Source organism: Symphalangus syndactylus, chromosome 7 (assembly GCF_028878055.3).
Source record: "Symphalangus syndactylus isolate Jambi chromosome 7, NHGRI_mSymSyn1-v2.1_pri, whole genome shotgun sequence".
Classification (NCBI taxonomy): domain Eukaryota; kingdom Metazoa; phylum Chordata; class Mammalia; order Primates; family Hylobatidae; genus Symphalangus; species Symphalangus syndactylus.
The window spans coordinates 92,916,680-92,931,249 of NC_072429.2; the positions used below are offsets into that span (position 1 = coordinate 92,916,680).

At 35.7% G+C, this 14,570-nt stretch overlaps 1 pseudogene; it reads left to right on the forward strand.

Moving 5' to 3' along the window:
• The first annotated feature begins 3,129 nt into the window (after positions 1-3,129).
• On the forward strand, positions 3,130-14,570 carry LOC129486613 (small ribosomal subunit protein eS4, X isoform-like; annotated as a pseudogene).

Consider the following 14,570-nt stretch of genomic DNA (forward strand, 5'->3'; position numbering starts at 1 on the left):
TAAAATAGAGAAGAAGAAGCCAAAAAACAATGTCAATGATTCTGTTAGCTTCACAGCTGAAATTCACTGCGCTCCAGCCTGGCAACAGACTCCGTCTCAAGAAAAGAAAAAAAAAAGAGCCAAAGACCAAGACCAAGTACAAATTATAAGTCAAACAAGTAAGGCCTTCCACTCAGATATCAAGGCTTATTATAAAGTCATGCTAATTAAAAGAGTGTAGTCAGAGTTAGACTAACAAACCAATATTTTAAAAATACAAAATGTAGAACTTATCTGTCCAACTGTGGAACATTGAAATATGACAGAGTAGCATTGCATTCCAGTCTGGGGGAAGGGATACATTTATTCAGTAAATATTATTAGGGCAATTCATTATTCAAGCAGGAAAAAAATCCAGATTCCCATTTTATGTCACTTGGAAAAATAAATTCCAGGTAAATTAAAGAACTAAGTACGAAATATAAAACTTAAAAGTTTTCAAAGAAACTATAGAATAATCTCTTTGTGACTTCAGGGCAAGAAAAGATTTATTCAATAAATGAACAAATACATAAACAAAAAATCCCATACTCTAAAAATATATACAAACAAATGACTGTATTAAAATTTAAGACTTTTATACATAAAAAACAGACTCCTGGAAGAATATATATCTGTATTAGTATCCAAATATAAAATATTAAATTAATATTAAATAAATATTAACATTAAATATTAAAATTAACATAAAAAGTTTAAATTTATATATCAATCAGAGAAAGAAAAAACAACAAGGAAATGGGGAATGAACAGGCAATTCACAGAAAAGGAAATCCAAGTGACAAATAATACAGGAAAATATACTTATCCTAATTGGTAATCAGGAAAATTCAAAAATAAGGTTTCCTTTCATACCCATCAGACTGGAAACTGCAAAGTCTCTCAGAGTGTTGGACTCATGTGGAGCAACAACAGTTCTCATATCTTTCTGGGATGCACCTACTTCACAGAGCAATTTGGCAACATTTGATAAAAATGAAGATGTACAGTCAATTCACTTCTGATATGTACTAGTATTTTCAGTGCAGCATTGTATTTAATAGCAGAAGAATAGGAAACAATCTAAATGTCCACCAACAAGAGAATGAATAAATGAATTGTGGTTTATTAACCCAGTTAAAATGAAAGAACTAGAGCTGGGCCGGATGCAGTGGCTCACATCTGTAATCCCAGCACTTCAGGAGGCCAAGGCAGGTAGATCACGAGGTCAGGAGTTCGAGACCAGCCTAGCCAAGATGGTAAAACCCTGTCTCTACTAAAAATACAAAAATTAGCTAGGTGTGGTGGCAGGTGCCTGGAATCCCAGCTACTCGGGAGGCTGAAGAAGAGAATTACTTGAATCCAGGAGGCAGAGGTTGCAGTGAGCTGAGATCAGGAGATTGCACTCCAGCCTAGGCAACAGAGAGAGACTTTGTCTCAAAATAAAAGAAAAAAAAAAAGAACCAGAGCTACATATATCAGCATGGGTAAATCCCTTTCACTGAGTGAAAAAGAGGTGGGAAGGAACATAAGGAAAGGAAAGACATTGGTCAGTGGACACAAAGTTATAGTTAGATAGGAGAAATAAGTTCTGGTATTCTATTGCATGGCAAGAGGACTATAGTTAATAATAATGTACATTTCAAAATAGCTACAAGAGAGGATTTTAAATGTTCTCACCACAAAGAAGTGATAAACATTTGAGGTAATGGATATGTGAACTACCCTGATTTGATCTTTCCATAATATATCAAAATATCACATTATACCCTACAAATATATATAATTATTATTTGTCAAATAAAAATTAATTTAAAAGACAATTTGCAAACATATATGTATTACTTATTTTTATAAACACATTTACTATGAAATTTAAAAATAAAAGCAAATAGTTATGGATAGTAATTATATGACATAAACATGAAATAAAAGCATATGAACATTTATAAAGCTGTTAAACATTAAACCTCTGACAGTAATTGACTCAGAGAAGAAAAAAGGGTAATAGGACTGGAGATAAATACAGAGCAGGCTTCAACTCTATCTGTATCATTTTCTTTCTCTCCAAAAATCTATAACGAATATGGCAAAATGTTAACATTTGAAAGATATGAGTAGTGGGTATAATTTATTCAACAAATACTCACTAGAATGTGTCGGGCACTGTTCCAGGCTGGGGATACAGCAATGACTAGGACATCAAAGTCTCCAAGCACATAAAGCTCACACTGTATTAGGAAGATGGACCACCTAAAAATAAAACAAATTTCTATGACAGATAGTAAGTGCTGTGAAGAAAAATAAAGCAAAAAAAAAAAAAAAAAAGAAGTCATTGAGGGGGAGGATTCTGGAAAAATGACAGAGTAGGGAACACCAGAAATTTGTCTCCCCACCTAGACAACAATTATACTGGCAGAATGTGTCTGGTTTAACCATAGCTGAGAGCTGTGTACGTGTTGCTGGAGCAGCTTACACACAGCTTGCTGGAGCCAGAATGGGCAAAACAAGCGTTGTTCTCCAAATACTGGGGATCTGTGTTCAGATTACTGATAGCTGCTTCTGATCACAGATGTGCAAAGGGCAGGTGACCATTGTTATTTCACCCCTTCTCATTGTTGCAAGCCCCTCCCCCTCTAGCTGAGGTGACTTTCAATGGATTTAAAAAGCCAGCACCGTTTTTTTCTCCTTTCTTCATTTTTCTTTTTTGTCTTCTTTTGGATCCAGACTTTTAAAGACTATGACTTTGAAAAACAACTGCCTCAGAAAAATGAAAAAGTGACCACACATGTCCAGGGAAAGGTACAAGCTCAGAAAAGACCTGAGAAAACCTTAAGTTTAATATTCAGGATGATCCTTGATAAGGAGACAACCTACCACAATACAAAAATAAATAAATCAACAATAACAGAAACAGCAAACCCCGGCAAAAGGAGTTTTCCAGAGAATCTGATTTCCAGAGTTACCATGTTATTATATTCAAATGTCCAGTTTTCAACAAAAATATCAAAAGGAATACAAAGAAACAGGAAAGTTTAGCACATTAAAAGAAAAAAAAAACATCAACAGAAACTGTTCCTGAAAAAGACCTGATGGAAGAGCTACTAGACAATGATTAAAACAATTGTCTTAAAGATGCTCAAAAAACTAAAGGAAGATGTGCAGAAAGTCAAAAAAATGATGATAAACAAAATGGAAATATCAGTAGAGATAGAAAACCTAAAAAGATACCAAAAAGAATTGCTGAAGCTGAAAAATACAATAACTGTAATTAAAAGTTCACTAAAGGGATTCAAAGGCAGATTTGAGCATGCAGAAAAAAGAATCAGTGAACTTGAAGATAGGACAATGGAAATTATCTAGTCTGAGAAACAGAAAGGAAAAAAAGGTTGAAGAAAAGTGAACAGAGCCTAAGGGACATGTTGGATACCATCAAGTGGATTAATATACACTTTGTCAGAATTAAACAAGAAGAAAGAGAAAAAGGGGCAAAGAGAATATTTGGAGAAATAATGGCTGAAAACTTCCCAAATTTGATAAAAGGTATGAATGTAAACATCCAATAAGCTCAGTTAATTCCAAGAAAGATGATTTCAAGACAGAGAGAATCTTGAAAGCAGCAAAAGTAACTCATCACATAAAATGGATTCTTAATAAGACTCTCAGCAGATTTCTCATCTGTGACTTTGGAGGCCAGAGGTAGTGGGCCAATATAGTCAAAGTGCTAAAAGAAAACAACCTGCTAATCAAGAATCCTATATCCAGCAAAATTGTCCTTTAAAAAAGTTACAAATTATTAGGTTGGTGCAAAAGTAATTGCGGTTTTTGTTATTCTTCAAAAGAATTGTTATTCTTCAAAAAGAATAACAATTACTTTTAAAATGGCAAAAACCAGAATTACTTTTGCACCAACCTAATAAGCTATTCCTAGATAAATAAAAGTTATGAGAGTTAGTTACTGCTAGATCTGCCATGCAAGCAATTACATAGTTCTATACAGTAAATCAAAGACATATGAAGAAATAAAGATCTCAACTAAGGTAAATACACAGGCTATTAGAAAACTAGCATTTTTGTAACAATGGTTTGTAACTTTTTTTCTGTATAATTTAAGAGACTAAAGCATTTAAAGTAATTATTAGTTTATGTTTTGGGGCACAAAATGTATAAGAATGTAATTTTGTAACGTCAACAACTGAAAGGGGCAAGAATGGAGCTATAAAGAAGCAGAGTTTTTATGTGTTATTGAAGTTAAACTAGTAAAAATTCAAAATAGTGTTATAACTTTAGTATGTTAAATGTAGTATGTTAATTGTAAAAAAAAAAAAAGAGAGAAGACTCAAATTATAAAAATCAGAAATGTAACCACAAAGAAAATAGCTATAGATTATGCACAAAAGGACATTAGAAAGGAACTCAAAATTTTTACTACTAAAAAAACAAGTAATTACAAAAGAAGACAGCAATGACAGAAATGAGAGACAAAAATGCTACAGGAAAATTGAAAACAAGTAGCAAAATTATAGAAGTAATTAATAATAATTACTTTAAATGTAAATACATTAAACTCTCCAATCAAAATACAGATATTGGAAGAATGGATCAAAACACATGCTCCAAATATATGCTATCTACAAGAGACTCACTTTCAATCCAAAGGCACAAATAAGTGGAAAGCAAAAGTGTGGAAAAAGACAGTTTATGCAAATAATTACCAAAGAGAGCAGAGGGGGCTATATTGATGTCAGGCAAAAGAGACTTTAAGTCAAAAAAGATTATGAGAGAGAAATATATACATGCATGTATATATTCAAAAAGCTTCAATACAATTATAAGCATTTACACACCTAATAACAGACCATCAAAATATGAAGCAAAAACTCATAGAATTAAAGGGAGAAATAGACAGTTCTACAATAATAGTTGGAACTTCAATATTCTACTTTTAATATTGAATAGAACAATCATGCAGAAGATAAGTAAGGAAATAGAGGACTTAGACAACACAAAAAACCAACCAATCTATTGAATATATATATATAATATATATATAAATACACACTGTATTAGTCAATTCTCACATTACTATAAAGAATGACCTGAGACTGGGTAGTTTATAAAGAAAAGGGGTTTAATTGGTTCATGGTTTCACAGGCTATACAGGAAGCATGGCTGGGGAGGCCTCGGGGAACTTACAATCATGGCAGAAGGCAAAGGGAAAGCAGGCATGTCTTACATGGCTGGAGCAGGAGGAAGGGTGAAGGGGGAGGTGCTACCCACATTTAAAAACAACCAGATGTCATAAGAACTCATTTACTCTCATGAGAACAGCAAAGGGGAAGTCAACACCATGATCCAATCACATCCCACCAGGCCCCTCCTCCAGCATTGGTGATTACAATTCAACATGAGATTTGGGCGGGGAAATAAATCCAAACCATATCACACACACTATATATATGTTGTATTATATATAATATTATATTATCTATCAGATCAATAAACCAATAGATCTAACAGATATATGCAAAATATTCTATGTAACAACAGCATACCCATTCTTCTCAAGTGCACATAGGACATTTTCCAGAATAGACCATATATTAGGCCACAAATTAAGTCTCATATTTAAAAAGATAGACATCATACAAAGTATCTACTCTGACTACAACGAGAAGTTAGAAATCAATAACATAAATTCATAAATTTGTGGAAATTAAACAACACACTCTTAAATCACCAATAGGTCAAAGAAGAAATAACAAGGGAAATTAGAAAATATTTACAGGAGAAAGAAAATTAAAAAACAATATACCAAAATTTATGGGATGCAATGACAGCAGTGCTAAGGGAGAAATTTATAGCTTTAAACACTTAACATTAAAAAACAAGAAACATCTCAAATCAACAACCTAACTTTACAAATTAAAGAATTAGAGGCCGGGTGCAGTGGCTCATGACTGTAATCTCAGCACTTTCGAAGGCCGAGGCAGGTGGATCATGAGGTCAGGAGTTCAAGACCAGCCTGGCCAAGATGGTGAAACCCCATCTCTACTAAAAATACAAAAATTAGCTGGGCGCGGTGGCGGGCACCTGTAATCTCAGCTACTGAGGAGGCTGAGGCAGGAGAATCACTTGAACCTGGGAGGCAGAGGTTGCAGTGAGCCGAGATCATGCCACTGCACTCTAGCCTGGGCGATAGAGCAAGAGTCCGTCTCAAAAAATAAAAAAGAACAAACTAAACCCAAAGCTAGCAGAAGGAAGAAAATAATAAAGATCAAAGCAGAGATAAATAGAGAAGAGAAAAACAAAAGAGAAAAATCAATGAAACCAAAAGTTGGTTCTTCAAAAAGATGAACAAAAATGACAATCTTTATCCAAATGGACTAAGAAAAAAAAGAGAGAAGACTCAAATTATAAAAATCAGAAATGTAAGTAAGGACATTACTACTGATTCTATAGAAATTTTAAAAGACTGAAAGAGAATACCGTGAACAACTGTACACCAATAAATTGAATAACCTATATGAAATGGACAAACTCCTAGAAACACAAAACATACCAAGACTAAATCATGAATAAATAGAAAATCTGAATAGACCCATAACTAGTAAGGAGACAATCAGTAATCAAAAATCTCCCAACAAAGTACAGCCCTGGACCCGATGGCTTCAGGGGTGTATTCTATCAAACATTTAAAGAACTAAAACCAATCCTTCTCAAATCTTTAATTTTAAAAAATTTTTTAAATTTTTAAATATTAAAAAATTTTCCTTAATTTTTACAGAAAGATTTGAGAAAGATCTTTAATTTTAATCTCAAAATTAAAAACAAAGGAACACTTCCTAATTCAGTCTTTGAGGTCAGCATTACTCTGATGCCAAAAACCAGACAAAGACACTATAAGAAAACTACAGACCAATATTCCTTATGAACACTGATATAAAAATATTCAACAAAATATTAGCAAACCAAATTCAGCAGCATCTTAAAAATATTATATGACATGACTAAGTGGAATTTATTCTTGGAATACAAGAATGGTTCAACATACAAATATTGGTCAATGTAATACAACACATTAACAGAATGAAGGAAAAACAACACATGATTATCTCAGTTGATGAAGAAAAAGCATTTGACAAAATTCAACACCCTTTCACGATTAAAAACACACACACACACAGAAGAAAACTAGGAATAGATGGAAACTATGTCAACATAATAAAAACCATATATGAAAAACCTGCAGTGAATATCATATTCAATGATGAAAGACTAAAATCTTTTCCTCTAAGAAAACAAAGAAGCTAAGCACAGTGGCTCATGCCTGTAATCCCAGCATTTTGGGAGGCCGAGGCAGGCAGATCACAAGGTCAGGAGAATGAGACCAGCCTGGCCAACATGTTGAAACTCGTCTCTACTAAAAATACAAATATTAGCTGGGCGTGTTGGCGGATGCCTGTAATTCCAGCTACTCAGGAGGCTAAGGCAGGAGAATTGCTTGAACCTGGAAGGTGAGGTTGCAGTGAGCCAAGATCGCACCATTGCACTCCAGCATGGGCGACAGAGCGAGACTCCATCTCAAAAAAAAAAAAAAGAAAACAAAGAAAGGATGCTTCCTTTCACCACATTTATTCAACATAGTAACATAGTACTGGAGTTCTAGCCAGACAATTAGGTAAAGAGAGACAGAGATCAAAATTGGAAAAAAGAAGTAAAATGATCTCTGTTCCCAGATGATATGATTTTATCTGTAGAAAATCCTAAAGATTCCACAAAAACACTGTTAGAACTAATAAGTGAATTCAACAAGTAGCAGGAAACAAAATCAACAGACAAAAATCAGTTGCATTTCCATATACTAACAATGAACTAGTTAGTTCCTTTTGGAAAAGGAAATTACAAAAACAATTCTACTTAAAACTGCATCAAAAAGAGTAAAATACTTATGAATCAACCAAGGAGGTAAAAAACTTAAGCAACAAAAAATACAAAACATTGCTAAAATAAATTAAAGGAAACATAATAGAAACACACCTCATAGTCATGGATTGGAAGACTTAATAAGATGTCACAATACTATCCAAAGTGATCTACAGATCCAGTGCAATCCCTATTATCCAATGACTTTTTTGGCAGAAATAGAAAAACCCATCCAGGGACATATTTTCCTCTATCCTCCCTAGGCTGGGGCTGTCTCAGGTCTTGGGACTCCAGCAGGGGACTGCCAGGGAGAGGCAAAGGGATTGCAGCCTCTGTGGTTGGCCAGGCCAGGCTCCAGGGAGAAAAGCAAATGCTGGGCTAGGGTAGGGGCTGGGTGGGGGCAGATCTGGTGCCGCTGGCAGGAAGCACTTTATCTCTGACCTGGCCAAACATCCTCCAACCCCAAGAGAAATGGCTTTTCCTCCCAGACCACAGCTACAGGTGGGCCAGGAACATGGACTGCAAGTCCAGGACAGGTGAACACTGGGTCTGCCTGCCAGAGAAAGGTTTTCTTCATCATTGTCTTTTTGGCACGGCCTGACTTTACATTGTGTGGGTGGTCCCAAGAAGCATCTGAAGTGGGCAGCAGCCCCAAAGCATTGGATGCTGGATGAATTAACCAGTATGTTTGCTCCTTGTACATCCACTGGTCCCTACAAGCTGAGAGTCTCTCATCATTTTCCTAAGGAACTGACTTAAGTATACCCTGATAGGAGATGAAGAAAAGAAGATCTGCATGCAGCGGTTCATTAAGATTAATGGCAAGGTCTAAACTGATATAACTTACCCTGCTGGTTTCACGAATGTCATCAGCATTGACAAGACCAGAGAGCATTTCCGTCTAATCTATGACACTAAGGATCACTTCGCTGTTCATCCTATTACACCCCAGAAGACAAAGTACAAGTTGTGCAAAGTGAGAAAAATCTTTGTGAGCACAAAAGGAATCCCTCATCTGGTGACTCGTGATGCTTTCACTGTCTGCTACCCTGATTCCCTCAACAAGGGGAATGACCCCATTTAGACTGACTTGTAGACTGGCAAGATTACTGATTTCCTCAAGTTTGACACTGGTAGCGTATGTATGGTTACTGGAGGTGCTAATCTGAGACAAACTGGTGTGATCACCAACAGAGAAAAGACACCTTGGATCTTTTGATGTGGTTCATGTGAAAAATGCCAATGGCAACAGCTTTATCACCAGGCTTTCCAACATTTTTGACATTGGCAAGGCCACTGCTGAAGACAGAGACAAGAGACTGGAAGCCAAATCAGTGGGTAAAATGGTCTCTAGGTTACATGTTAGAAAGGTCTTTGTACTTAATTAAAGATAATACAGCATGAAAAAAAAGAAAGAAAGAAAACTCCATCCTAAAATTCAAATAAAAGCTCAAGGGTCCTAAATGGTCAAAACAATATCAAAAAAAGAACAAATCTGGGAGACTCACACTTCCTGATTTCAATGTTTACTACAAAGCTACAGTAATTATAACATGTGGTGATGACACAGGACAGATGTATAGATCAGTGGACTAGAATTAAGAGTCCAAAAATAAACTTTCACATATATAGTAAATTGATTTTTAATTGGGTACCAAGACCATTCAATGGGTAAAGAATAATCTCTTCAACAAATAGTGCTGAGATAACTGGATATCCACATACAAATAAAGGAAGTTGGACCCTTACCTTACATTACTTACAAAAAGTAACTCAAAATGTATCAAATACCTAAGTGTAAGACCTAAGATTATAAAACTTTTAGAAGGGCAAAAGCTTCATGACACTGGATTTCACAATGATTTCTTGGATATAACACCAAAGGCACAGGCAACAAAAGAAAAAAATAGACAAATTGGACTTCAAGAAAAATTTTAAACTTTGTGCATGAAAAGACAAAGAGTAAAAAGGCAACCTACAGAATGAGAGGAAATACTTGCAAACTATGTATCTGACAAGGATTAATATCCAGAATATATAAAGAACTCCTAAAGCTCAACAACAAAAGATCCAATTAAAAAAATGGGCAAAGAACTTGAATAGACATTTCTCCAACAAAGATATATAAATGGCCAATAAGCACATGAAAAGATGCTCAACATCACTAATCATTAGAGAAATGCACATCAAAACTACAATGATATACTACTTCACACCCATTAGAATGGCTACTATTTAAAAAAAAACAGAAAATAAGAAATGTTGGTGAGGATGTAGAGAAATCGGAACCCTTGTACACTGTTAGTAAGAATGTAAAATGGTACAGCCACTGTGAAAAACAGCACAGCAGTTCCTCAAGAAATTAAAAATAGAACTATCATATGATCCAGCAATTCCACTTCTGGGTATATGCCCAAAATTATTAAAAACAGGGTCTTGAGATATGTGTAAACCCATGTTCATAGCAGTTATTCACAATAGTTAAAACATGGAAGCAATCCAAGTGTCCATCAACAGATAAATGGATAAACAAAATGTGGTATACTACAATGGACTAATATTTAGCCTTATAAAGGAAAGAAATTCTGACATATGCTACAACAGAGATGAACCTTGACAACATTATACTAAGTGAAATAAGCCAGTCACAAAAAGACAAATACCGTATAAGTCCACTTATATGAGGTACTTAGAGCAGTCAAAATTATAGAGACAGTAGAGTGGTAGTTGCCAGAAGCCAAGGGGAGGGAGAAATGGGGAGTTGTTATTTCATGGGTACAGTTTCAGGTTTACAAGATAAAAAGAGTTATGGCAGCCAGGTGTGGTGTTGTGTGCCTGTAGCCTCAACGACTCGGGAGGCTGAGATGGGAGGATCGCTTGAGCTCAGGAGTTCAAGGATATAGTGCACTATGATTGTTCCTGCAAACAGCCACTACACTCCAGCCTAAGCAATATGAAACTCTATCTCTTTTAAAAGTTTTAAATTTTTAAAATAAATTTTAGCCTGGGTGTGGTGGCTCACGCCTATAATCCCAGCACCTTGGAAACTCGAGGCAGGCAGATTGCTTCAGCCCAGTAGACCAGCCTGGGCAACAGGGCAAAATCATGTCCCCACAAAAAATACAAAAATTAGCTGGGCATAGTGCTGCATGCCTGTAATCCCAGCTACTCGGGAGGCTGAGATGGGAGGATCACTTGAGCCCAGGAGGTTGTGGCTTCAGTGAGCCAAGATCATGCCATTGCACTCCAGCCTGGGTGACAAAGCAAGGCCCTGTCTCAAAAAATAAAATAAATTTAAAAAAATTTTTTTAAGAATTACGGAAATGGATGGTGGTGATGGTTACACATTATGAACGTATTTAATACCACAGAACTGTATACTTAAAATGGTTAAGATTGTAAATGTTATGTGTATTTTAACACAAAAAAAAACTGGAGGTGTGTTATGTGTACATTTTAACACAATAAAAAATTACAGGTGTGGTGGCTCATGCCTGTAATCCCAGCACTCTGGGAGGATCATTTGAGCCCAGGAGTTCGAGACTGCAGTGAGCTATGATCACGCCACTGCACTCCAGCCTGGGCAACAAGAGCGAGACCTTGCCTTGAAAAAAAAAATGGAGGAAAATATTTATGCAGGGGTGGGCAGTATGCCATTCAAATAGCATGGATTCAGCCCAGCACACTGGTTCATGCCTGTAATCTCAGCACTTTGGGAGGCCGAGGTGGGAGGATTGCTTGAGACCGAAAGTTGGAGACCAACCTGGGCAACAAAGTGAGACCTTGTTTCTTGAAGAAAAAAACAAAACAAACAAAAAAAACCCACAAAAAAACAAATAGTTTGGTTAATGGTTAGGAAGGCTACTCTGAGGAGGTGATGACTGAGCACCTAGATGTAAACTAATTAAGGAAGCCAGTAATGTTTAGGAATGTTTTCTTCTACATGAAAACAACACAACCTTTTCCTAGAACATAAAAGAAGGCATGAATATCTAGAGAGATATTCCATATTCCTGGATGAATACTCTAAATTATCTCATTTTTTTCTCAAAATTAATTGACAAAATAATTCTAAGATTAATCCAGAAAAATAACTGATATAGAGTAACCAATAAAATACTGAAAAAGAAGGATACTACAGAGGAATTTGATCTCCTAAATAATAATAAATCTTAAAATCCATATTAATTAAAATACTGTTCAAGAACAGAAAAATCAATAGGGAAAGAATGGATTGTTTAAGTGTTATTACAATTTGGCAACTGTTTTCTAAAATTTAGACTCCTAACTCATTCCTCACACCAAAATTATAGATGACAGAACCTGCAGAAATGAAAATAAGCATCTCTGAATTTCGGCATTTTTTAAAAAACCTAGAACATCATTAAGTTCTCAAACACTGTATGGCAAATGAATTAATAAATGAATGAGATGAGACACAGAGCTTCTTACCGAGGAAATGAAAGGCGTTATCTTGCATTTTATTATTTGTTTAATTCACTCGTTTATCCATTTAATTCACCTATATCGAGCACCCACTTGGTGCCATCAACATCTCAAGGTATAGGAATGACTGAAGTCTCAACATGTCCAGGAAGGTCGATCATATTTCTCACAATAAAGGGCTCCACCCAGGTCCAACTTTCAAGCAGATCCCCTTTTACCTAAAAGGTACTTAGCATTCTGGAAGCCTCAGTATTTGTTCCTTCCATTACAGGAACCCAGATGTGGTCTGCTCACACAGTACTAACAAAAAGAGTGGGTCTTCTAACTCATCTTCCTCAGCAGCACAAACTCTTCCCACCCTAGGATCAGAAACCAGGCTGAGATGTATGGAAGCCTCCAGTACTACGCTACCCAGACAGAAAGCAACATCCAGGTCAAAGCATCACTGTCTGACCCCATGACCCTTCTACACCTGGACCCCCAAGGCACTGCTAGGAGTCGACAGCTCCACCTGGTGACCAGAGGCTGGCCTTCATCAAAGGCTCAGGCACTGCAGCAGTTGAGAATTTCTCTGTATGGGTATTTCCTCAGGCATAAATAAAGTAACTAAAACACACATTTTCATTGTCTACTACTTATGGAATAAACATTAATGTTTTGTGTTTTCAAAGCTATTTAAGTCAAAAAATCCTTTAATAATGTTTATGGAGAACTGAAAAATTGTTACTGGAGGTCTTGCAAAAAAATTAACAGTGAAAAAACAATTCTGTGCAAAAGTCTGTTTATTAAACCTATGTTCATCTTACAACAAAATCAAAAGTTAATAACTAAGGTGTCACTGATTTCAACAGACTATTTCCATCAAACTTTAAAGTTTGCTCATTTTTCATTTAATTAATAATTTAATACCCACCCCCCTCTACCAACACAACCCATGGGGAGAAAATAAGTGTAAAGCTCTGACAATATAAAATGCTGTGGAAAATAATCCTGTCAGTCATATTGATAGCTAGAATGATTTGCCAGTTTTTATAGCCATCATAACAGCAGCCTGTGATTTGAAATCTCATAAAAACAGGAAGCTGTGTGCTTAAAGACATGCCTGGAATTCCTGATGCGATGGGAGACAATTGTTGTGATCTGTTGCTGCCACCAGCAGGCCATTCTCACAAAATGGTATTTTCCCTTTTTCATGGGTATCCTCAATAACAATCACTTCTTTAAAATCTACCATATATAACCTTTTTAAAATTTATCTAACAAACAGGCCTAATCTTTCTGCTTATCTTTTATTCCTTTATTTTTTTCATAAGCTCCTAAATCCTTGCATTTTTAAAATCAGGTTCCTGGTAAATATATCTTAATATGAGAACAAGTGATCCTGGCATGAAAGGTAGAAGCCCACAGTTCATCACACTGATGACTGCTATAAGACATTCCTTAAATTTTCATTTAGCTTGTGAATTTAAGGCTGGTGCATACAAACAAGTTCTATAGCCACATCAACCTGGGATCAGATCCAGCTTCTTAGCATTGTGCTCTTGGGAAGCATTTAACTTTTCTAGGCATCAGTATCCTCCCTGTAAAATAAGGATAATAATAATACCCATGTCTTAGGATTGACAAGAGGAATAAATGAAATAATGCATATAAAGCATTTAGTAAAATGTCTGGCACATAGTAAGCCATCAATTAATGACTCATTATTATTATTAAAGTGTAAAAATTAAGACTTCCATACAATCAGAAGCCAAATCAATGGGAGAGTTCTGACTAGAACCTCCAAATCTGCTGATTCTAAGCCAAGGGCTTTGAACATCATATTGCAATGATGCTGACTTTCTATTTACATAATGAAGACGAAGACTCTGGTTCTTTTGGGATAGGCCAAGATTGCTGCAAACATCACTTTTCAAATATGAAGTCCTTTTTAAGCCCAGAATTAGACAAACCATTAGGTTCCACTGGATATCCCTCCTACATCTGAAAACAGCTTTCTCCCCCTTGGATGACAGAAGTGGTATTTTTATGGTAATATTTCTTATAAGAAGCAAGTACATGAGATTCCTCTTTAAGCTCTGAAATTTCTTTCTTTTGCAGAGCTTCAGATAAATAAAGCAGCTTTCCATTATGTGTTTCTGTCTGGCAACACTATTCAATATGTTCATGGTGGAGCATAG